Consider the following 23,306-nt stretch of genomic DNA (forward strand, 5'->3'; position numbering starts at 1 on the left):
GAGTACTATTAGAAAGTTTAGGTGCAGTACAAGCTTAAGGTTGCTAGAGATACCAAAGGAAACTCCAAATCTTAACTCAGTTATATCAGGAAATTAAGGCATAATGTCCAACAATGCACGGAGCACATCCATAATAATACCACATTCTCTGATTCCAAGGGTATAACCAATATAGTAGCAGACAAATTTAGTGCTAACTTTTCCCAACCTACTCACATTGTTGCCCCCGCTATCTCTGAAGATGTATTTTCCAGGAAGACTCTCTGAAACAAGTATTCATGCCATGAGATTTACATTAACCAGACAACATACCAGGCTACATTCCCATCAATGTCAAGTATGCATTATCCAAGTCTCTGTTTAAACAAGCCAACCTCAACCTATCTACAGGGTTTTTACCTCATGCCTGGAGAATATCCACTATGACTCCTATATACAAAAGTGGCTCCACTAGAGACCTGGAGAATTATAGATCCATCAGCCTCACCAGCCTTATATCCAAAGCCACAGAATGGCATTTGTGTAGACAGAGACAACTTAAAAGATCTAGAACCTAGATTGTTTTGTGAAGGGAAGGTCCCATCTCTTTTAAAAGGTACAGAGGCTGTGGACAGTGGGCATTTTCTGCACACTGCCTATCTCTACCTGATAAAAGCTTTTGGCACTATCATCTCGGATGGATTTATTAAAACATTAGAGAAATGTAAGAAAAAACCCTAAACTGTCTGCTGGATTGCAGATTGATTATCCAACAGTTTTCAGATTGTGAAAGGTGCTAGTACCCACTCTGAATTTAAATTTATAACTAGTGGAATAGCACAAGAATCAGTGCTAGACCCAATCACATTTGGCATTTATTTTCCAGACATCCAACCTAATATTCCAGAAGTGTAGTTGACCAAGTCTGCTGATGAGCAAATGGTACACTGCTATCTTTTCATCCACTGATACTAGACAGTACCAGCAAGGGCTGGAATATGCATGTACCTGGTTTGTCAAAAGTGGTCTTAAGTTAAATGCAAAAAAGTACAGTATAACAATGGATAAAAAAGCCACTCCCACATCATATGTTTAGATTTTTTACTTGTCTTCAGACAGATACAGTTAAAATCCAAAACATATTGCTCAACTAAAAAGCTCCCAAAGATTCCTTACCAAAAAAATCAAAGGCATTAAATTCTTAACTATTCCAACAGATTACCACAGTTTGCCAGTCTATCAGCTGCTCCAAGATGACTTGTATCTTACTTTTTGTGTCATGTTGACCTATTTCTTCTCAAAACTAGTGTTTCTGCAAACACCATACTGGAGACCTACATATGCACCAACAATTAAACAAGAGTAACTAGAGGGATAGGTTCCTAATTCAATATATTCTCAGCCTATGAAATAAACTATCACTACAGGTGAAACAAAGTACTGCTTTGCTTACATTTAAAGCTAGTCTTAATATTTGAATGGATAGACACAAATTTACACCAGGATTATGATGTACTGCTCTGCTCTAATTGGGTTGTGAGCACTATTAATTGCTTGTAAAGGCTGACAAGAACTCTTAAGTGTGTCTACTTAAGGGTGTATGGGTCTAGGCATCCTGTGATTCTTGTCATTACTTGCCTAATATTGCACATTTGTTGTTATACTCCTTAATTTTGTGGCAATGGTAGCCAGATTTATAACATAAGAGTAATGGATGTGAGGACATATCTTCCACAACATGATACAGAGACATTTGCACCAACATAAAAGGCTTGTTTTATATTTGTATGTAATATAAAATTTACATTTATACAAAAGTAATCAAACTGTATTACCAAATTAACATTAACAAACATTATACTTCACATATATTGCTATATATCATATAACCTAAGCAACACGTAAATTATTCAATTCCTGCCCCTTTTTTAAACAAGAAAGATTTTATTAAACCATCACTTATGACATAAGAGATCAAAACAAACCACACTGACAAAATCTTAGTTGCAAGCATTTTACATATCATAAACTGTACTCACACACTCCCAGTTGCAAACATTATATATCACTTATAATCTACACAATCATTTCGAAACATTACATAGCTCATATAAGTCATGCCTTCTTTTAGATCTCATTCATCCCCTGTATGCATGCATTGTTCCCACAATTCCCATTTTTCCTATTTAATTTGCTCTTATCCTTTTCTAAAGATCTCAGTTCCAATTGTTTTATCTCTGTTACTATATTCACTACGTCTAATATAGTTGGTTTAGATTCTGACTTCCATTTTCTAGCATTTGTATTTTTGGCAGACACCATAATTAGACACAGCAAGGCCTTACCATATCTAGGCAATTCTGATTCTGTATCATAGCTCAGAAAATCGTCTCCCTCATCACACCAATCCTCCCACCCAGTGTCTTCAACAGTGCATCCCGCAAGGAATCCATAAAGTCTGCCAACCTACCACACTCCCAGAAAATATATTCCCAAGTATGTCTTTCTTCCCCATCACACTTCCAACATTTGCTGTCTACTTGAGGAAAAATTCTCTGGAGTCAACTTGGGGTATAATAGTATTTATGTAAACATTTCCAAGCAAAAATTAGACTTTGTTGCATATTTGCGGGACATACATATATCCTTCCATTGTTTCTTTGTGAATTGTTTATCCAGTCTCTCTTCCCTATCCTTTCTAACCTACTGTGATTGATTCTTATAGTTCATAGGTTCAGAGGTTCATACTAGGCTATCTGCCCTAGGGCATTTATAAGCCTAGCCAGAGTGTGTTTGGCTTTCGCCACCCATTTTAAATTAATTTTGCTATGCCCTTTTTCGAGGTTAGAATACTGTGCCTCTGTCTAACAGTGACACAGAAGTGATACCCAGGGTAAACCTACGATCTCCCATCCACTCATCAAGATTCCTCTTGAAGAGAGTCAATGAGGGACTCTGCCTAACCTGGACTGGGATTTTATTCCAGAGTGAAGGGAGCCTCTGGGTTATGAATCTGTCCCTCCAGCATGTCCTATTTATTTCAGTGCTGAGGTTCAAGTCTCTCGTGCGTAGCTTGATGGGATTTGGATTTTCTGAGATGCAGCATGTCCATTAATTCCAGGTTGGACATGGCTTTATACGTCAGGCACAGATCGCCTCTGAGCAGGCGGTATGCCACTGAGTAGAGCTGGAGTTTCTTTAACCAGGCAGCATATGGCATCTGTTTGAGCCCTTTGATCCTCTTGGTGAGGTACTTTTGGGGTCTTTCCAGTTGCTGCAGGTGTCTGGTAAGGTACATCCCAAAAAGGGCATTGTACTCAATTATGGGCCTGATGAGGGATGAGTAAAGAGGCATGATGACCTCCCCTGATCTATATGTGAATCCCTTCATGATTAGGTGGGCTATATAAAATGTTTTTCTAACCACTTTGGCCACGTGGTTGTCAAATGAGAGATTTTCTTCAACTTGGGTCCCCAGGTCCCTAATTACTTCTTCCGTACTTAATGGATTACTACCTATGTGGTAATTTGTGGGCACTTTGTTTTTGCCAAAGGGGATGACTATACACTTTTTGGCATTTAGCTTGAGGCCATGGCTCTGGCACCAGTTGTCTGTTTCTATGAGGCCCTTTTGTAGGATGCTTGTGTCAGCTGGAGAGTCGATTATGGCACCCAGTTTGCAGTCATCTGTGAACTTGGTCAGCCACAGTCCTTCAGTGTTGGCCTGTACCTCCGAGAAATATATACCGAACAAGAGAGGTCCCAGGACTGAGCCTTGTGGGATGCCACTTGTAACTGGTTTGGAGTCTGACATGGCTCCAGCAATTCTAACCATGTGGGTTCTGTCCTTGAGCCAGTTTGCAACCCATCTAGTGACATAGGAGTTTATATTTAAGCTGGTGAGCTTATCTATAATGCCCGAGTGGGGTATTGTATCGAAGGCTTTTGCGAGGTCCAGGTAGGCTGTGTGGACCACCTTCCCCTCGTCAATGGCCTTGGTGACTGTTTCAAAGAAATCGACCAGGTTTAAGAGGCAGGATCTGCTCTTAACAAAGCCGAACTGGGTAGGATCCAGTGTCTGTAGGTCCCCAATATCTTTATTTATGAGGTCCATGATGATCCTTTCCATAGCTTTGCAGACCAAGCTAGTCAGGCTTATGGGGCAATAGTTTCCAGGATCCATTGAGGCACCACCTTTGTATAGAGGGACCACTGTTGCTGTACTCCACTCTTTGGGTACATATCCTGTAGTAAGGCTGAGATTGAACAGTAGTTTTATGTTTGGGTTTAGCTCTTCTTGGAGTTCATGTAGGACACAGCCTGGGACACCGTCTGGTCCCATTGATGCTGTGTTTTTTGCTTTGGAGAGGGTGGCTCTTACCTGAGCATCTGAGATGTCAGGGGGGCAGCACTCTGTTGGGATAGATATTTGCCCTTTTGGTGGGGGGGGAGAAGTTTGCGCTGTACCTGTCAGCTAGGATGTTGGCAATGTCTGTGGGTTCAGTGCATTTTTTGTCATTTTGGACTAATTCTGAGCATATCTGGGAATTCCCACCCAGGTTCCTAACATAACTAAAGAAAGCCTTGTGATTATCCTTAGTGTCCTGTGCAATTTTTCTCTTGAAGCTGGCCTTAGACGATTTTATGAGTGAATTACCTTTGAGACATAGTTTTTTGCTAATACTGATCAGAGATGCCTTCCCTTTTTGGGATTTTGCTCTATCATGTAGTAGCTTCCTCCTTCTATTGTATAGTTTGTTTATGGCTGGGGTCCACCAGACAGGACGCCTGCCTTTGGAGGAATGGGTCCTGGTTTTATTTGGGATTGCATGATCCATGCATTCCTGAAGGTGTTCATAGAATGCGTTTATAAAGTATTCTGCGGTCTGGGCCATATTTTCCACAGGATTCCACCTCGGTTTTGAGGAGCGTGAAATTTGCTTTAGAGAAGTTTTTCACTGTGGTTTTCTGGGCACAGGGTGGGGTCAGGATGTGAATATCCAGTGAGATTAGTTTATGGTCTGATCTTACCAGTGAGGGATACACTTCTGGTCTGGAGCATAGAGTCCCCATGTTGGTGATGATCAGGTCCAGTATGTTTTCCCCTCTTGTGGATGTGGTAGCATTTAAGTTTATAAATTCTAGGAACCTTTGGGCTAGGGTGTTGGAGCTAGAGTAATGCTCCCAGTCTATGTTTGGGTAGTTGAAGTCGCCCAATATAATGGTGTTTGGAGAGACCTTCATCTTTTCCAGTGTTCTCAGGAAGGCCGAGTGGGGTTCCTGGGTTTGGGAGGGTGGTCTGTAGCAGGCTATAAACTGGAAGGCAGTTTTACCCACAGTTAGTTGCACATGGATAGTCTCTGATGCTTCGTGCTGTGCCACCAACCTGGAGGTGTGGGTATCTTTGACAAATATTGATACTCCCCCTCCTTTTGTGGTTCGGTCCAAGTTTTGGGGCCAAAAAGCATGGTATGAGGTATAACCTGGTAGTGCTGGGGTGCTCTCAGGAGCCTTGAACCAGGTTTCTGTTACTGCACAGGTATCGATGTTCTCCATGCTAAGGAGAGTTTTGAGTGTGTGCATCTTGAGGTTTAGACTTCTGGCGTTGAGTAGCATTACTCTTAGTTTCTTATCCCTTGTGACACCTATGGAGGTGGGTTTGTCTTTTGAGCCTTGCCTAAAAAAGGCACTATGGGTGTGGCAAGAGCCTTTGCCAATACCCAAAAGCATAGGGGTGATAGGTGCAAGCCGTCCCTAGCGAAGCATTGTGGCTTGTCGAGCATGTCATCCCAGGCTGACAGGCATTGGATCCCCTTTGAATGACACCAATACTTAAGCCAATTGTTGAAATTGATCATTTTGTCTTCATATTGTGGCATCATTCTTGGTGAGGGTAAGATGCTACTCAAGGTCAGGGTCATACCGGCCTGGGCTACATGATCTGAGAGCTCCTCTATGTCTCTTTTCATTTAGTCCAGGGAGGTACGTCTCAGGTCATTCACACCAGCATGGACAATGACTGAGTCATATTTGTACTTGCCTTGGAGTGACCTGAGTGCTTGTGTTATGTGGTGGATCCTAGCGCCCGACAGGCAGCTCACCATGACTTTCTTCTTGTTCAGCCTGGTGAGCAGGACATCAGTGTGCCTGATGATAGAGTCGCCTATTACAAGTGTATCAGGTGTGTCATTTAGCCTTAAGGGCTGTGACTGTTCGGCACACAGGCTTTGTGAACTATGTGTTGCATGTGTTTTGTTTTGGGGTAGCGGTTGCTTGGGTGTCTGCTTTGGAGGTCTCTGCTGCTTAGGCAGATTTTTATTTAGAGCCTCCGAGTATGTTTTTGTGTGTTTATGTGTTTGGTTTGCTGTTGTGGTAGGTCTATGTGAGACTGGAATTGTAGTGAGTGTGGTTTCCTTCTCCTCCTGACTGGTTACGCCAGTACTGAGTTGAGAGAGCTTAGCCTCCAGTTTGGCTATATGGTTGTATCTCTCACATGTGTTGGAATTTGTTGGAAGGAGGAGAGGGTTGTCTGTGTACATGAGGCAGTTGTAACATTGCCTCAAGATTCCCAGATTCAACAGCTGGACTGGAGAGGAGATTGACAACTGACCTTTGGACATGCTAGAATAGTATTGGGAATTCCTTTATAATTGAAAAAAAGGGCCAATGGAGAACAAAGTACTCTATGGGAGTTTGTGAGGGTGTAGTGTTTTTACTTTTTTAGTGCTGACATATAATTGCTTTAATGAGCAAGTGCCAGGCTTTAGAGTAGGAATAGGGTGTTTAATATGAGAACTAGATCAGTTCTAAGGGAAAAAGTGAAGAGCACACTTTGTGGAGCCGAGAAAGGTTTAAACCCAATTAAGCGGTGCTGCCTGATGCTGCGCTATAAATCACGCAAAGCCGCGCTAAAGCGGGTTTTATATAGGAGGACTTGAAAGAGCTAGAAATTGGCCCAAAACGGCCAATAGACTACCAGATTCTTGTGCTGGGAACACTCCTCCAGGGATAGATAGGCTGCTCTAAGCTCCCCACTGCCACTGGTGAACAAAGAAGCATCCCTTTATCCAAGAAAGGAAATGGGCAATACAGGAACTTTCCAAAAGTCCAGAATACAGCAAAGCCTGTATTTGGACTACTCTAAGTCAGGAAAGGCGGGAAACAAGGATACTTTTTTTTTTTTCTTTTTTTGCAACAAACAGCAGGAAAATGCAATAAATATGTAACATAGGCTAGCGCACTTGAGTGTGTAGCCTCAACAGGTAAATGCAACAAACAGGACAAACTTTAAATTACAAGCGCAAAAGCGCACTAAAGCTGGCTATCGCGCAATATTTCATATGCTGTACTAATTATTCCTTTTTTAATGGCAGCTTCTGTTCTAGATTCTGCTAAAAACTCTACCAGTGCTGGTCTTTCATTTAGGACATTCTATTTCTTTCTCTTTGCCTATACTTTTGATATCAATCCTTGATAGGGATGGCAATCTCTAACCTGCTGTCCAAATAAATTCTTGGCATTTTCCCATTCTATTACTTTTCCCTTTCTAGTTATTTGCTCCTAATATCTTGGTTCCTTTGCCAGTTTTCTCCAATAAATTCCAGTCCCCACTTGTCTATTATGTATATCCCTAATTGCAGTCACCTCTTTTGGCAGAACTTCCTGTCTCCATTCCAGTGTTGGCTTAGTTCTTAGAATACTTTCTGCTACATTATGGATCTAATATCCTGTTTGATTATTGTTATTCTCCTTAAAGGCCTACATCCAGAATCCCAGTCTCCCCTTGTTTCTTGAGCTTCCTCCCTGTTTCAACATTATCCCTTTCCAATTTAAATTATAGTTTTCTGCTTGTGCTATGTATAGGAACCTTAACTGTGTTGCTCTGAAATACCCCTTCAAATCGGGTAATCCCAATCCACCCTGTTCTACTGGAAGAATCAGCTTATCCCACTTGACTCTTACCATCTTCCCCTCCCAGATACAGTCCTTCAGCTCTTTATTAATTGCTATCCACAACTTCTCCTCTGGTTGATAAAAATATGCCTGACCTGTGTATAAAACTAAAGGGACTAAAACATTTTGACTGTTTGTATCTTACTATCTATATCCATATAACAAAGCTTCATTTTTCTCAGTTTTTGTATTATCTTTTTAGTGTATTCCCACATATCCTTAGATGCCACACCAGACTTACTTTAATCCATACTCCTAAATACTTCATTTTATCATGCCCCCATAAATACAGATATTGCTGAACCAATTTGTATGTGGGTACATAATTTACAGCTATTGCCTTTGTTTTAGCTTCATTAATTTTGTATCCTGAAAATATTTGAAACTGTCTCAAAATGTTCCACAATACTGTAATGTCTTTTTCTGGTTTTGTCAGGTATAAAATAATATCATCTGCAAATAGAGACAGCTTTTCTTGACTACCATACCAATTATATTCTTGAATTTCTGAGTCCCTTATTTTCTTTGCCAGTGGTTCTAACTATAATAAAATATAATAACTATAATAATAGTGGAAATAAACACCCTGCCTGGTTCCTCTGCTCATACAGAAATTATCAGAGAGGACCCCACCCACTTTAATTTTTGCCTCTGATCCCCTCATATATACCGCTAATCAACTTTATAATTTATTCAAGAAATGCAAATGCTTCCATTGCCCTGCTCATAAACTCCCATCTTACTCTGTCAAATGTTCTCTGCATCAAAACCCACCAACAGCAATAGTATTTTGTTACATTCTGCTTCCTTCTGGATCATCAGTGTTCTGCTAATGTTGTCAAATGTTTGCCTCCCCTCCATAAAACCACATTGATCCATACCTATAAATTTTGGCATTACTTTGGCCATTCTTTTGGCCATTATAAACATAAATACTTTATAATCATGGTTTAGTATTGAAGTGGGTCTGTATGAAGTGGAGTCTGATAGAGCCTTACCCGCTTTAGGTATTACAGCTTCCACTGTTTTCTTCCAGGATGCTAGTACTTCTCCTCCTTTTAAAATACTGTCAGACAAAACCTTTCAGATCTTTATCAACTTTTTCCCTTCTAGCTTCCAAACTTCCACAGGATTACCATCTATTCCTGGGGACTTTCCTGTAGATTGGTTATACATCACAATTTGTATCTCATCGCCTGCTATCCTGTTATTAATTGAGCCTCATCTACCTCTAAGCTTGGCATATGTAATCCTTCCATAAACATTTCCATTTGCATCTTTTCTTGATTTCCATATTTCTTTTCTTTATGCAGACTTTCTTAGAATTTCTGAAATATTTCTAATACCTCTACAGGATCTATTGTTATTGTCCATATTTTACGCTCCCTAAACCTGGCGGCAGCCCTTTCCACTTGCTATTGTCTAAGTTGTTGTGCTAAAAGTTTTTGTGCTCTACTATAATCAAAAAACAATTGTTTAACAGCAATCTTTCTAAACTCATGCATATCATTGAGGTAATCCCTTATTTTCTGCTTAGCATTCTGCAGGTGATCCTCTTCTTGTTCTGTGAGATTCCCCCTATTCTGCAATACTTTAACATTTGTCATTCCCTCTAAATAATTCCTGTTACTTCTTAACCATAGCTCCATTTCTTTTATTTCCACCCTATTTTTAAACTCCACCTTAATTTTATCCCACCCCCTAGCTATATTTTCTGAAGAAATGTCTATCCTCTCTAACAGCTCCTGAATAATCTCCACTAGCCATTCCTTAAATTCCACTTTTTTCAACAGATAGGTGGGAAAGTGCCACTGTCTCATTTTATTTCATTACCCTGTGTTTTTATTTTAGTTATTATTGGTGCATGATCCGAAATAGATATTGGGTGCATGTCAAGACATTCAATTAATTGCACATGTTCTTGCGGAATGTGAATTCTGTCTAGCCTAGCCCAGTTTTTATATCTTGGGGAACAATATGTAAATTCGCTCCAAACTCGTATTCACATCTTCCATGCCAAATATTTTCATACATTCCTTCAAACATCTACCCTCTTTTGTTATACTTTCCCTTCTGGGTCCCTCAGACACATCTTCACAGTTGCAAATCACATTCCAGTCCCCATCTATAAGTAATATTCCTTGCTGAAAACTGATTACTTCAACCAGAATGTTCTTAAGCTCCATTATAGCAGTTTCAGGTATATAAATATCATGCTAGTATACACCTCTTCCCTTGCCAGTAGTCCCTCAGCACTACAAACCTGCCATTATTATCTTTTTTTCCTCTTCTATCACTATTGGAGCTCCTCTTGTAATTAATATAAGTGCTCCTCTTTTCCTTTGTCCCAGGCATTCCACTGAATAACCATCCTGAAAACATTTCTTTATCAAATTCACATGTTCAGTTCTTTCTAAGTGTGGACTAACTACTATTTACCATTTGATTATTTTGTAGCACGTATTTTACAGTTAGATTTTTATTAAGTGAACTAGGTTCATAACATAATTCAAGAAGTGAACATCACAACCTCCGCTTTGGGAAGTTTCTTCTTGGTTTGGGGAGTAATTTACTTACTTTTGACCTCTGTACGTCAGAGACATGGGAGCCAGAACTGGGGGTGAATTTGCAATTTCCCATCCAATGATCAAGGTTTCTTCTGAATTGGTCAGGGATGAACTGTGCTTCACATTGATGGTGAGCTTATTCCATAGCACGGGGTTCCTTTGAGACACATATTGTTCTCTCCTACATGTTCTGAATAGGTCAGGGATGAACTGTGCTTCACATTGATGGTGAGCTTATTCCATAGCACGGGGTTCCTTTGAGACACATATTGTTCTCTCCTACATATTCTGAATAGGTCAGGGATGAGCTGTGCTTCACATTGATGGTGAGCTTATTCCATAGCACGGGGTTCCTTTGAGATACATATTGTTCTCTCCTACATATTCTGAATAGGTCAGGGATGAACTGTGCTTCACATTGATGGTGAGCTTATTCCATAGCACAGGGTTCCTTTAAGATGCATATCATTCTCTCCTACATGAACTATTTATGTCTCAAAGAAAGCTCAGGTCCTTGGATTTAGTGTTTCTGGTGCTGTTTGTTTTGTGAATGTGCAAGAGATCTATCAGCGCTAGATCAGAGGATGTCTCATATGCTAGGCATGGATGACCTCTCAGTAACCTGTTGGAGACTTAGTCACGAGACAGGGCATCAAGGCGATCTGTGTAGACGAGGGTATTCATATCTTGGATTCCCCTAGTGAGGAACCTTTAAGGGCATTCCAGGTTTTGCATGTGCATGATTAGGTATGTGCCAAAGGGGTTATTGTACTCAGTATAGGTCTGATAAGGGCTGAGTAGATTTGTATTTTAACTTGGACCTGGATACCCTACCCTTGCTTATGAGTTAGGCAACACAGAATTATTTTCTTACTATCCTTTCTACTCACAGGTGGAAGGCCAGATTACTGTCTACGTATGATCTCAGATCTCAAACTATCAGGTCAACTCTTAAGGGTGTTTCACTGATGGAGTAATTAGCTTGGGTGGACAACTTCCCAAAAGGGCACTGTAATGCATTTCTTTGCATTGAGTTTTAATTAGTGGCTTTGGCACTAGTCATTTGTTTGTGTTAGACCTCTTATAGGATGTTGCTGTCATAGGGAGAATCTATGACAGCTTCCAATTTACAGTCATCTGCAAACTTGATGAGCTAGAGGCCTAGTAGTAATGAAAAATGTGTATTGTACATCTTATGTATTAAAATGTGGTTTTAATAATTAAGTCTTATCTGATGAGGTTTGTCATATTATAAAACAAAAGCACTTATCATTTATTGTATGTTGAATTGTTTATTTGATTTTGTGTGCCAAATTGTAGTTTTAAAATAATTTTTTGTGGATTAAATTGAGTCTTATACCCAAACCATGGACTTTTTCCTTTTGTGGAGTTCGTTTTGCCTTCGACATTAGCCTTTACTTATAGGTTCATAGGTGTGTACTAGGCTAATGGCACTGGAGCCTTTACGAGCCTAGCCCATAGGATTATCCTGGCATTGTGTCACTCGACCTTAGTTCCCAGTGCCTCTGTCGAGTAAAGCCAATGGAGTGATCCCTGGAGTGAATTTTCTATTTTCCATCCAGTCATCAAGATTTCTCTTGAAGAGGGCCAGTGAGGTGCTCTGTCTGACATGTATAGGAAGTTTATTCCAGAGCATGGGCAGTCTCTGGGTTATGAACCTGCCCCTCCAGCATGTTCTGTTGATTGTGGTAATGAGGTTGAGGTCTCTGAATGGAGGGATTGGAATTTCTTCAGATGTAGCATTTCTAACAGAGCTGGGTCAGACATGGCTTTATAAGTCAAGCAGAGATCGCCTCTAAGTAGGCGATATGAGACAGGGAATAATTGGAGTTTTTTTAGTCTGTCTGTATAGAAAAAGAAGTTATGTCTTACCATAACATTCTATCTGAGTTGTTAATCTTCTTCCTGTCATCATTGATGGGTTTGGTTCCGAGCCCTCGGAACCAAGTCTGCCTTATACCAAGCTTGCGTGCACCAAACACTCTCGAGCTAAGCTGCTACCCACAATGCCCTTTACTCGGTTACCTCAGATCGAGTTTGCATGCAACATATAGAAGAAGAAATGTCAGAGGCCATCTCTGTGCAGAAACCTTAATACACCACAAAGACCCAGAAGATCCACCAGGAACCTTTAGAGGGAGTAGGTGGGAGGGTGTGATGACTGGAAGAAGATCAACAACTCAGATGGAATGTTATGGTAAGGCATAACTCTTTATCTAAAGTTGTTAATCTTCTTCCTATTCATCATTGATGGGTCCGAGTCCCCAGCTACTTGGAGAACCTGGGTGACCCTTATGGAAGAACATTCCTGAGAACCATTGAACCAAAGGCTGTTCTTCCCCTGGAGATCAGATCCAATTTGTAATGCTTGATAAAGGTGTGGGGCTTAGCCCAAATGGCAGCTGCACAAATGTCATCCATGGAGGCCCTAGAATGGAAGGCAACAAATGCTGCAACAGCCCTAGTTGAGTGAGCTTTGAGTTGGCCAGGCTTAGGTCCCTCTGTAAATCAATATGTGAAGGTAATGCAATCCCTGAGCCATTTAGACAAAGTAACTTTCGATACTGTGCCTCCCATTCTAGGGCCCGCAAAGGAGATGAAAAGCTGGTCCGACTTGTGAAAGGATTTAGTTCTATCCAGATAGAAACGTAATTGTCTATGAACATCCAAGGAATGTAGGCAGTATTCTCTCTTGTTAGAGTAATTTGGAAAGAGTTTGTCAGCAAAACTTGAGTGAGGTATTGTATCGAATGTCTTGGCCAGGTCAAGATAGGTGGCATACATCATTTTCCCGTCATCCATAGCTTTGATGATCCTCTTGAAGAAGTCTACCGAGTTGAATAGGCAAGACCTTCCCTTAATAAAGCCAAACTGGGACAGGTCCAGGGCCTGTAAGTTGTTAATGTCCTTGTTGATCATTTCCATGATAATTCTTTCCATGGCTTTCCATATCTGACTTGTCAGACTGATGGGTCTGTAGTTCATAGGGTTTGCTGATAGGCTGAAGGGCTTCTAAAAAGGTATGACTGTTTTGCTCCACCATTCACCTGGCACATAACCTGCTTTGAGGCTGTAGTTGAAGATCACCTCAATTGGTCCTGCTAGGTCATGTTTTAGGCTATTTAGGAGGCAACCAGGGATATTATCAGGACCCATTAAAGTAGTGTTTTTGGTCTTAGCAAGAGTCACAAAGACATGTTCCCTGCTGATAGTTGGGGATATGCTAGAAGGGATTTCACTGGGGGTAGTGGGGGGAGTGGGGTGTGAACTTAAAGACAAATTTAGCCAGTATATTTGCTATATCACCCTGGTTAGTGAAGGCTGTGCCATTTACCATCAGAGCTGTTGGACATGCTCCACTTAAAGAAATCCGAATCTCTCTGAGCTACATGCTCTAGGGACCTAAACCTTGTCACCACAATAAACAGAACATGCTGGAGGGATAGATTTCTGTCCCAGAGACTTCCCATACTCTGGAACAAACTACCTATCTATATCAAACAAAGCTCCTCATTAGCACTCTTCAAGAAAAATCTTGATGATTGGATGGGAAATAGGAAATTCACCCCGGGGATCACTTCTGTGGCTCTGCTCAACAGGGGCACAGGAAGTTTTCACTGAATCTGTCAGCCAGTAGATTGGCTATATCTACAACATTTGTGTATGTGGTGTCCTTGACCACCAGTTCTGAACAGATCTGGGTCATACCTCCCAACTGTACCGAATTACTCAGTTTTTACTGAGTTTTGGGGTCAAATAATGGGGTGCAACGATTCCCGAGTGACACCCCTTCGTTTCCTATTTTTCCCAGCTTTGTTTAAAATTTTTTGGTTTTCCACATTTTGAGCTGATGTCATCACGTGCACAATGAAATTAGCTCCATAAACCTGTCAGAACTGAGCTCAAGGGCTCAAGTGCATTAGTTTCCAGTTGGCTGCTTGAATGGATCTATGAGCGGGAAGGACTTGTGTCTGGGTACTACTACTACTGCAGAGCTTCTGCGAGCAGGAAGGACTTGCGTTATCTTCTGGGTACTACCACTGCTGCAGAGCTTGTGCGAGTGGGAAGGGAAGGACTAATGACTGCTGCTTCAGGAAATGGAGCAGGTATCTGAACAGAGAACTGGTGTGTGTGTGTCTGTGTGAGACAACGTCCACCAGTGAGAGTACAGGTTTGCTGTCTGTAGGAAGTGATTGTAACAGGAGTAACGTTAACAGTCAATCAGTATCATTGAGCACCGCCCACTATACTTTTACATAGCGTTACTGTGTCAGCCTGGATAACTGCTGTACGTAGCTTACTGTAATTATTGCAGACTATGGCTCAATATTTATTTTTTCAAGTGTTATGGCTGTTTCCCCTTCCTGTTACTCTGCAGTTTGCATTTCCAGATGGTAAGTACCAGGAACCCTTGTTGGCTTTCCTTTTCTGTCTGTCTGGGATGGATTGAGTCTTGTTGGCTGGGTACTAGTTGAGCACACAACAGAGTTTAATGTTGCACATCACCGATATTAACTTGAACAAATGAACATATATAAGAAGAATATTGCAGTGGTGTAAATGACAGCAATGTTTGTGCAAAGTTCAGTGGCTTAAATAAGCAAAGTAGCCAGTTACATTATTGGAGGACACACAAGGCAGGTTGCTGGTTCTTACAGATTGACATGGGTCAGTTTAGGATCGCTCTTTCCAGTGTGTGTGTGTGTGTGTGTGTGTGTGTGTGTGTGTGTGTGTGTGTGTGTGTGTGTGTGTGTGTGTGTGTGTGTGTGTGTGTGTGTGTTTATTTTTTATTTATTTAGTGTACCGGGGGGGTGGTCTGGTGTTTTAAATTTAACTTGCAGATTACTTGATTTACTAGGTAAATATGAAAATTTCAAGGGAGAAGTAAGCGTTGTGTTTGCTGCCTTTGTCATGGGGCACACATCCATATTATGTTATTTCCATACCCACTAGTTTAGTAACAGTCTTTATAATTGCTTTCACTTCCTGGCATATTTGAGATTTGGGCAGTATCACACTGCACTTATTAAAAAAATTGAACGTTTATATATTTTTATTTATAAATATATTTTATTTATATATTTATATTTGTGCATTTTTGTTTTGCTTGGCTGTTTTGCATACTTGTTGAATGTCGCACAGTGTTTGGTGGTTTGTGTCACACTGTAATTGACGGTTTGCAGCACCGAGCTTTTATTACAGTGGGTTACTAAAATGGGCGAGCTATTGATTATTCTGTGTGAAAAATGAAGGTGCAGATGTGCTTAAAAGTCTTGGGACAAGCAGTAGTAGCTGTCAGTGAAGTTGCTGTTGCTCTTCCAGAATAACTGCCCCTTATTCCATTGCTTATATATTTTTAATTTTTTTTTTTTTATTTGCTTGCTGGTAAGTGAACTGGTTTGCTTTTCAGCCATAACCTGAGCCATAAGTGTAAGGTTAAATTTAGTATGTATGGACAGGACAAGCCAGTCAAGCAGCATCTTTTTGAATGTTAACTATCGCAAGTGTGCAGCAAACATCCGAAAATTCTCCCTTGAATTGCACATTTAATATTGTAAAGCATTTATGCATTCCCTTTAATTGCACATTTAATATTGTAAAGCATTTATGCGTTCCCTTTAATTGCACATTTAATATTGTAAAGCATTTATGCATTCCCTTTAATTGCGCATTTAATATTGCAAAGCATTTATGCATTCCCTTTAATTGCACATTTAATATTGTAAAGCATTTATGCATTCCCTTTAATTGCACATTTAATATTGTAAAGCATTTATGCATTCCCTTTAATTGCACATTTAATATTGTAAAACATTTATGCATTCCCTTTAATTGCACATTTAATATTGTAAAGCATTTATGCATTACTGTCTACACATTTGATTTTTTTTCTTCTTTGGTTATCTGCCTGATAGTTGCACAGTTAATCCCCCGGATTCACTAATCCACCGTGTAAGACTAAATAAGTCTTACACGGAAACTGCAGTTGAACAGTATGACGTCAGCGTGCCATGCATATTCATGAGGCACGCTGACTCATCCCCAAGTGTAACATGGACCGTGCAGAAAGGCAGGGGGCGTGTCCAACTGCCGAGTAGTGCAAAGGTCCATGCCCCTGCAAGAGTCAGATTTGTGAAACGTCAACACACATGAGCGGGTCCACTGAAATGTCAACAAACCCAACACTGCACATCCCCACATACTAAACCCATTTCAAATTGTAAAATGTAAAATTTGTATTTATTCTTTTTATAATTCCTGATATAGCTGCCCGTATTTGTGCCTGTTTGCGCGGGTGTGCCCATTGCTTAGCCACAGTTAGCAATTTTGACATCAAAGAGCATATAAGAACTATGTATGCAAATTAAGCCACATAGCAATAGTGTAGTGGTAGAGACTTTGCCCAAAGAGGAGGCAGTCATGGTTTGAGTCCCAGCATACCCCTTTCTATTTCATGTTTTAAAGAAGTATATGAAATAATTCCTGACATATATAAATAACATTTTACTAAAATGCATTGAAATGGCCTATGTATCAGTGAACAAAAAGTATATTATTTACATATAAGAAGGATCCTGACATCTAATTTCTCGTAGCTAAGCAGCATTTTACCCAGCGCAATAAAGTTGCCCATAGCTAGGCAGCGCTTTACCAAGTGCAATATAGTTGCCCATAGCTAGGCAGCACTTTACCAAGCACAATATAGTTGCCCATAGCTAGGCAGCGCTTTACCAAGCGCAATATAGTTGCCCATAGCTAAGCAGCACTTTACCTAGCGCAATAGGCTTGCGTGGAGCTGCACATTGCGCTAACCAGCGCACCGCAGGGCAACATGGATTAACATGGAGCAACATGGAGCAACGTGGAGCAAAGTTGGCTAAACACAGCCACACCCCCTAGCCTGTGTGGACAGTTGTAAAATAAAAAGCAATGACAAGGTTCGAACCTGGGACACTATGCACCATAGTCAAAGCACTGAACCACTAAGCCATAACAGCTTAGGATACATATGCACTGTTAACATACATATACTAATAAATGGAAGATTAACCATTGCTAAGCAGGTCTGCAGTCAGCCGAGAAATTTCAAAAATGGCCAATCACCAAAAAGTGTGGGAAATTCGGCATATTTAAGCTCCATAGGTGGGAATACTCTCCATAACTGATTGTAGCTGCCATCTGTAGTCAGAATGTCTGGTGCTGGAGAGGGTATTCACTTTAGAGCACAATGCTGGGGCATCGAGGAGTCGAAATACACGGTTTGGCTCCTTGTCCACCATCATGAGTCAAGACTCCTGCAGGGCCAGTTCCAAGGGACGGAGTACAAAGCAGAGGCTTGGAACCAGTTAGTTCATGATCTCACCAGTGCCACAGGCATCCCTCAGACTGGTGAGCAGGTCCATCACCACCATGCAGACCTGAAGAGTTGGAAGCAGAACCTACTGAACCAATGGATCCAGGAGGCCCGTGACATGCAAGATGCCCCACTACTGAGTAGGTAACCATGGAATGAAGTATGTTAGACATGCTAATTTATTCTATATAATGGATAGGTATGTCTCAATATCCCTTCATTTACTTCATAGCTGCAGGTGTTTGTGCTGTGAATCAGCAAGCCTATGCAGATAGGCTGCTAAGGCTGCACCACCAGACAGGTTAGTAATTATTCTGCATGTATTGTTATATAAAATAGCTGAGAGAACCTGAAAAAAAGTGTTGTAGCCCAATAAAAAAGCCATAAAATGCCCTGAATAATTTCTCTGCATGTACTGTTATATAAAATAAGTCAGAGAGCCAGAAAAAGAGTGTAGTAACCCATTAATAAAGGTAAAATAAGTCCTGAATAATATGTCTGCATGTACTGTTATATAACACAAGTGAGCGAGCCTGAAATAGAGTGTTGTAACCTATTAATAAAGGTATAATACATCTTGAATAAGTTTTCTATATGCACTGTAATATCAAATAAATGAGAGAGAGCCTATAGAAAAGTGTGTAATGTAATTAATAAAGGTATAATACTTGGAGTGTGTCTGTGTCACTTACTTTGAAATGTTGTTGTACCCTTGCATTTTATAAATAGTACTGTTGTATTAAGTGCTGTCAACCCACAGTTGGGCAGTCCCATATAAAGTGGATGAAGGAAGTGCCAGTAGTTGTGAAGCATATATACAGTCCTCAACAGTTGGTAATTGGCTGGCATGCATAGGTAAATCTGGCACATGGGTAGCTTGTTAATGTGTACCCCAGAAATGTGAGTGTGCTACATGAAATGTAGGTTTCTGTAGAAATGTAACAGAAAATGTCACATGAACACATCCAGATATGTAGATATATAAATATACATAAAATATATAAGTATGTAGCAGTAACATCTGCATCTTGGACAGTTAGTATGTCAGATATAGGTAAGGTATATAATGAACTAGCCAAACCCATTACACAACCTAATGCACGTTGCCAAGTGTAATAATACATGTAGGGGATATACACCTGCAGTCAATAGGAATGTAGTGTAGACTAAAAGTACTTATAAGATGTTAATGGAGGTATCTTTTTACACGCTATTGTATGTGTATAAACAATGCAATTCTACACCTCAATGGGTATGTCTAATCTCACAACATTTGTTGGGACATATGCCCTATTGTTCTATAAATATCTGCATGAACTTTGATGCATGTTCCCTGTTCAAACACCCCAATCTTGGTGGCCTTTTGCCAGCAATCATCCCTGCATGCTGTTGGAATGTCCACTGTCGTTCAATATATGCATGTGTTATGCTTGCTGTTCAACTGTTGGAACCCTGGTGTGTTGGGTTAATGGGAATATTACTGCATGCTGTTACAACTAATTTGGAATGCTGTTGTCTATGTTGTAATTAAACACAACTGAACACAGAACGTATGGGAAGGCTGGTCCCAGCAGACTCACCTGTCCCTCCTCAGCTGGCGATTGCACCTGGCACCAGCAGGTCCGGTGCCCAGCCCGGGCTCCCCTCCTCCATTGGTCCTGTGCTACCTTTGAGTGGAAGCGCTGCAGGGGATGGGGCTCATCCCCCCCGTGTAAGCGTGGGCAGAGAAGAGCCAACTGTCACCCTCCGAAGGGTCCAGGCTGTGGTACGTAGGGAGATCCAGCGTTCAGTCGCTGATCCCCTATGCCAGCTCGAGGCGAGAGTGGCGCGAATCATGGGTGAGCTTGCCCCTCCTACGCAGCCCCCACACAGCCACCCTCGGGGCTGTGAAGGTGCAGTGGTGACTGCCCATGAGTGGGGATCTCAGTTCCACTGTTAACATCTGTGGGCTCATGGGCTTGCGATTTCCAAACATCCGTCCCCGTCAATTGTGTACACCCACCCCATGTGTCATATTCCGCTCCTGTATGCATCTTGTTTGTCTTGTCTGTTTACCTCCCCAACCTACCTCCCCAAATATACCTACTTCCTCTACCTCACTTTCCACTCTCACCTGAAAAAAAAAAAAAGGGCAATCTGTTCCCACAAAAAAATTACGCCCCATACATAGCTGCCCATTTCGCACACATGTCCGCTGTTCATATAAACTGATAATTATAATTGGTAGTACAACATACTTTGTTGTCCTCACCCCTCTCTCAGGGGTGGAAGGTTTCAAATTTCACTCCAAATTTATTGCATATGCACAGCTGTTGCTGGTAAAGAAATGGGCAGCTATGGACCTTCCCTACACCCATCCTGCACATCCCGAGCTGGTTTCCCTACTGTCTTTCCTTCTTTGTGCCCCCTTTTTCACCACTTTCCTATCTCCCCATTTTCTTTTCTTTCAAAGAAATGAGCATGGGGGTTAGCGGGAGTAAGCACTTTTAAGCAGTAGTTAGCGGGTTTGCACCAGTGTGCGCATATGTGCGCTTAGCTTAGTATTGCTAAGCGTCACGCAAACCTGCTCACAACTGCTTAAAAGTGCCTTAGTCACTCTGCATGGCAGGGCCCCTGTTCTGCTCAGCAGCAAAATAAAACACTTCTGTCAGTCTCGAACCCCAGACCTTGGACACACTAGACTGCATGAAGTACCACTAAGCCACAGCAGATATACAATAACTTGGTGCTGAAATAAATATATCATGCATTACAATGAGGGAATGTAAAGGGAAAATAGGAATGCCATAACACAAATCTTGTTCTGTGGGTCTTTACCAGCAGTTGTTGTGGAATTGCATGACATGACTGTGAAAAGAGAACCAGCCATTCTAGCAGGGAATAATGTTACAGTAGCACCTTACAAACCCCACACAGTATCAGAGCAGGATAAACACTGGCATATTTGAATAGGGCAGAGGCCAGACTTCCCAACTGTGACTGCTTTACAGGGATGTCCCTGATTCATAAACAAATGTTAGCTGTGCCCTTCTGAATCCCTCTGAAAAGTACTAACATTAGGCAGAAAAGTGGGGAATCACACTTAATGAATAATGTCAATAAGTGAGAGTAGACACTGCTTGCACATCAGAAAAGGTGTAGTAATACATATGCTCAGATTCCCTCGAAGTCTCAACTGAAATATGTCTGTAATATATTACAGGTGTATCTCACTTATATGTACCTTTCCCTGACGATGTTCAAATATATACCTGAGAGTATCTGAGGCCTGGCAGAGGCAGAAACACACAGGCATATCAGCTTTTCTGCTGTTACACACTCTGCAAATAGCTTTGGAAGGAGTTCCACAAGCATGCCCTTATGTAGGAGTACAACACAGAAATATCAAAGGATGTAGCCATGTACTGCTAACAACCAACTGTGACAATGCCATTGTTCCAGTGCTGAAAAGACTGGTGTGGTGCACAGGCAAAGAATAATAGGCTAACCTCTGGCTACCATCTGGATATGTCCACAGGTGGGAGCTACGCAGACAGACTACTTGCCTTGATAGACTAACAGGTACACAGCAAACCTGTATGTTCTACAAGATAAACATCACACAATAATAAATAATGCTCTCTGCAGTTCTGCACCCCTACCCAAAAGTACTATATACCTGTGTATTCAGGCACAACCAAGGGTGTAGGTAGGCATACTCAGTACTGAAATATGTCCAGTTGTCTTGAGCAGCCTGTGCTAATGTCAACACAAACAAGCCACAAACTGTTCAGAAGTGAGTAACTTAATAATTACAGTTTAGCAGTTCACAAACAGTGCATATGCCAGAGGAATACATTGCAATAACTACTTTTGTATGGCAGTTAATTGTCTAATTCAAAAAGAAAGTACATACTCCCATGTATCCTGTGTTAGCATTTGGAGGGGTGAGTAAAATTCTATACTAAGAAGTGTGTACTAGAAGCAGCAACATTCAGGTTTGATTACAACATGCATATCACTGTCTACAACTCTAGCTTCAGATATGAGACATATACCAACCTTCTGACTGACACAATGGTGTCCAGTGCAAACAAGCATGGGCCCCACCTTGGAAAGCTGAAAGGGCTATGCCTACCTAACCTAGCATTTTATAGCAGTGGGCTGCAATCACAGTGAGTACTGCAATTAACACACAGCAGGCTGCATGCAATTACTAAATGGTGGGCAACAATTGATGCAGAGGCCGTCACATGCACATTTGCAGATACCTAGAAAAGCAGGCTGTACCTGCTGTCCACTCATGCAATAATATCATTGCAGGAACAGAGAGAGAGAGAGTGAGAGTGACAGGTGCCTGGTGGCCAAGGCGTGGACTGAAGACCAGTGTCGATACTGCAGTGCCATCCCTCCTTTCCAAAACACTGTACCCATTAACTACCACATAGGTGGTAGTCTACCCAACACTGAAGGTGTGATAAGGGAACATGGGACACAGGTGGACAGTAGCCTCCTCTTTGATAATCACAGTGCCACACTAGTCTTGTAATCTGTCTACGTGGTATGTGTCATCACAAAAGGTGTGTCATCTAGGGAAATATAGGTCAGTGTTCCCCTCTACTCATCACAATGACCCATGTGGTATGTACCTCACATGACAGCTACAGCAAGTGGAAAGGCCACAGACATACCTCACAAAGAGTATACTGGCCTCAAACAGATGCCCTATGCAGACTGACTCACAAAACCACAGATAGACTGTGTTGCATACTGCTCACCCAGAGGTGACCTCTGCTGGACATACAGAGGTATGTCACATCCATAGCTGTTGGACAACCACCTTGTCAGCATATCACAATCCCTCCGGGCTACACGATCTAGGGCCCTAAACCTCATCAGCTCACTAAACAGCACATGCTGGAGGGATAGGTTCCTATCTCAGAGATATGCCATACTCTGGAATAAACCACCTATCAATAGCAAACAAGGCCCCTCATTAGCAGTTGTCATAAATACCCCTGATGATTGTTTGGGAGATAGGTAATACACCCTGGGACCTCTGTGGTTCTGGTTGACAGGGGCAAGTGAAATCAAATTACATGTGTGTCAAAGGCCAGGGTAGCATATGGCTAGGCTGCTCTAGGCCCTAGGGCCAATAGCGTATTACTTACCTATAACACGATGCACACACACATGTACTCAGTGCAATACCTGCTATGTGAGGTTGAATGAGTGTAACTGTGAATGTGTGCAAGGTCTGTAAAGGTGTGATAGCTTAGTATGAATTTGTTTCTGTCATGGTAGTTTGTGTCCTAGCTGTGAGGCCAGCAAAAGATGTGTATGTTATTGCTAGGCAGACATAGTAGTATGGCATACATTGTGATGTAGTTCCTTGTTGACGACTGTGGTGTCCCATTGTAGGCTAAAGCAATACATGTATGCTTAGTGAGTGG

The 23,306-nt window shown here is 41.4% G+C and overlaps 1 protein-coding gene across 3 annotated transcripts in view; it reads right to left on the reverse strand.

Annotated features, from left to right (window-relative positions):
- LOC122808802 (alpha-2-macroglobulin-like) overlaps positions 1 to 23,306 on the reverse strand; it is a 476,844-nt gene that overhangs the window by 250,930 nt on the left and 202,608 nt on the right. The window lies entirely within an intron of this gene.

Source organism: Protopterus annectens, chromosome 8.part0 (genome assembly GCF_019279795.1).
Source record: "Protopterus annectens isolate FY-2018-M chromosome 8.part0, PAN1.0, whole genome shotgun sequence".
NCBI classification, from domain to species: domain Eukaryota; kingdom Metazoa; phylum Chordata; order Ceratodontiformes; family Protopteridae; genus Protopterus; species Protopterus annectens.